Source organism: Sorex fumeus, unplaced genomic scaffold (assembly GCF_029834395.1).
Source record: "Sorex fumeus unplaced genomic scaffold, SorFum_2.1 ptg000146l, whole genome shotgun sequence".
Lineage (NCBI taxonomy): Eukaryota > Metazoa > Chordata > Mammalia > Eulipotyphla > Soricidae > Sorex > Sorex fumeus.
Genome location: NW_026606203.1, coordinates 2,791,528 through 2,794,532, shown reverse-complemented (window position 1 = coordinate 2,794,532; position 3,005 = coordinate 2,791,528). Strand labels below are relative to the sequence as shown.

The 3,005-nt window shown below is 38.6% G+C and overlaps 1 pseudogene; it reads left to right on the top strand.

Moving 5' to 3' along the window:
• The first annotated feature begins 1,578 nt into the window (after window positions 1–1,578).
• LOC130016101 (uncharacterized) lies at window positions 1,579–1,675 on the top strand (annotated as a pseudogene).
• Window positions 1,676–3,005: the final 1,330 nt, after the last annotated feature.

Here is a 3,005-nt window from a genome sequence, read left to right as displayed (position 1 = left end):
ATAATCATCTAATCTTTATAAGGGAGAAAGAAATGTGAAGTGGTTCAAGAGAGTCCTCCTTAACAAACGGTGCAGAAAAAACTGGACAGCTACATGCAAAAAAAAAAAAATGGCTCAGACCTCTACCTAACACCATGCACAAAAGTCAGATAAAAATGGGTCAAAGGCCTCAACATCAGACCAGAATCCCTCAGGTTCATTGATGACAAGGTCGGCAAATCCCTCCACGACATTGAAGCTAAAGGTATCTTCAAATATAACACGCCACTTGCCAAGCAACTGGAAACAGAGATAAACAAAGGGGACTATCTTAAATTAAGCAGCTTCTGTACCTCAAAAGAAACAGTGACCAGAAACAAAGACTCCGCCATGCGGGCAAGATACTCGCAGAAGCCTACCAGGTTCTCTGAGAGTGAGAACAGGACAATCAGAGTTGCTGTCTTCTAAATAGGATCCAGTCTCTGGATGTTGGCCATTGATGGCATTACATGGATCCAGGGGCAGTTCGTGGTTGTAGCACTGAATTATTAGAAGATGGGGGATCTGGAAGGAGGGGGCACAGTCTTGATCTGAGCAGCCATAGAGATCTCATCCCCCGGTTCTGCACATCTGGGTTCCTCTTCCAGTTCCTTCATGCATGAGGCTCCTTCAAGCTTGGGAAGGGTGGTCTTAAGCCTACCTATGGCTGGTTGCAGAGGTCTTCAGCTGCCGGGGCTCTAATCAGGTCCGTGAGGGAAATTCACCCCGGCACCTCCAAGGGGCCTCGGTGAGGAAAGCCATGTGCGAGGTCAAGACACTGTCGTTTTAGACATATTTGGAATTAATTTTAGATCGAAAAGTACACATCATTCAAAATACTTATGTGCTTAGTAATAAATTACTACGCACTTGGTCAATCACCTCAGAGACCCCACTCTGCTCAGAGAACTAGATTTTTTAATTACAGGTCTGTTTTTCCCATGTGTCATGACTGACAATCACTATCAGTAGATATGAAACTCACTACACACAAAGATGCACACAGGTTACTTTGAGTCATCTATGTTGTTAATGTGAGTTGGCCATTAAACTTCACTGAGACCCTTTGTTCTGTCCTTTATAGGAGCCTCATGAGTCTCACCTTCCATTCAAGTTGAACTTGTAATAAGGTGGAATGAAATCATCAATATGATCCTCACCTCATCCTTCAGGAGAAAAATCCTACATACATTCAAGGTGGTCAAAGTGCAGACAACACCATCCACCTTTTCCTGGAGATGTACACAGGACTGAGGTGAGTACAGCAAAAGGCTCTATTTTAATGTTCTTAATGAAGGATTCAGGGAACAACATTAAACAAACTCATATACCATTTCCAAAAGAATTATTTTGTAAAACTAATGCCTAGGGGGTAGGGTAAACGATAATATAGTAAAAACCATATTTTTATTTCTGGGACATTAAAGTTCTAAATCTATTTATTCATGCTGCTTTGAAATACATTCCTTGATTAGCAATCATTGTCTGCCATAGGAGTGAGGAAGGACAACAGTCAAAGTAATAAGAAGAGAAAAATATGGAAAAATTAACTCCTAATAGGTTTGATAACACTAATATTAAAATTGAAATGATACAATGATGAGCATGGTCCTTGTACAGAGATAACATGCAAACTTGTAAAGCATTCCATATTTTTGTTGCAAGAAGAATTAACAGGTATACTTTAAGCTAAGGCAATCCCCACAAGTACAAAAATTATACATAAAGAGAGCACAAATCCCCAAAACAACAATCTCTCTCAATGTCAATGGACTAAATGTGCCAATTCAGAGGCACAGAATAGGAAGATGAATTAGAAAACTGAACCCAACATTCTGCTGCCTGCAAGAAACATGTCTGAACAATCAAAGCACCCATGGGCTAAAAGTAAAAGGCTGGGAAACAAGTTTTCAAGAAAATATCACCTCCGCAAACCTGGAGTGGCCATACTAGTATCAGACCACAAGAACTTCAGATTAAAGGTTATCAGAGACAGTGACGGTCATTTCTTAATGATCATGGGATATGTACATCAGAAAGAACTCACCCTCCTCAATGTATATGATCCTAATGACAGACCAGCAAAATACTTTAAAACAACTTCTAATAGACTTATAGAAAAACATTGATAGCAACACAATACTAGTAGGAGATTTCAACACTTCTTTGTCACTTCTCGATAGATCAAACAGACTGAAGCTCAGCAAGGAAATATTTTCTTTAAGGGAAGTAATGAACAACCGATGGCTTAGGGAAGAATCAAAGAGGAAATAAAAAGTTTCCATAAACAAATGAGAATGAGGACACGAGCTACCAGAACTTGTGGGACACAGCAAAAGCAGTGTTAAGAGGAAAGATTATAGTTCTGCCAGAATTCATCAGGAAGAAAGAAAGGGCCTACAAGAATAAATTAGAGCTCAAGATTTTGGAAAATAACCAACAAAAGTAGTCCAAACTAGGATGGAGGAAGGAAATAATAAAACTTGTACCAGACATCAATGAGCTAGAATCCCAAAATACAATCCAGAAGACCACTAAGAACAAAAACTGGTTCTTTGAGAAAATAAATAAGATCATTAAACCATGAGAAGCCTCTCAAAGGAACAAAGAGAAAGAATTCTAATAAATTGAATCAGAAATGCAAAGGGGGTATCCTAATATAAAGTACAGAAATCCATAGGATCATCAGAGATTATTTTGAGAATCTTTGCAGCAGGAAATGAGAGAATCTTGAAAAAATTTATAAATTATTGGATTCCAATTACCTCCCAAGGCTGAACCAAGAAGATTTGGAATACTTGACCTATCACTAACAAGGAAATTGAAATAATGGTCAAAATTATACCCCCAAACAGAATCCAGGTCCCAGATGGATTCAATAGTGAACTATTTCAAACCTTTAAAGAGGAACTGCTTCCAACATTTTTAAGATTTTCCAGGAAATTGAAGAAACAGAAATACTCCCAAATAGTTTCTGTGAGGCAAAG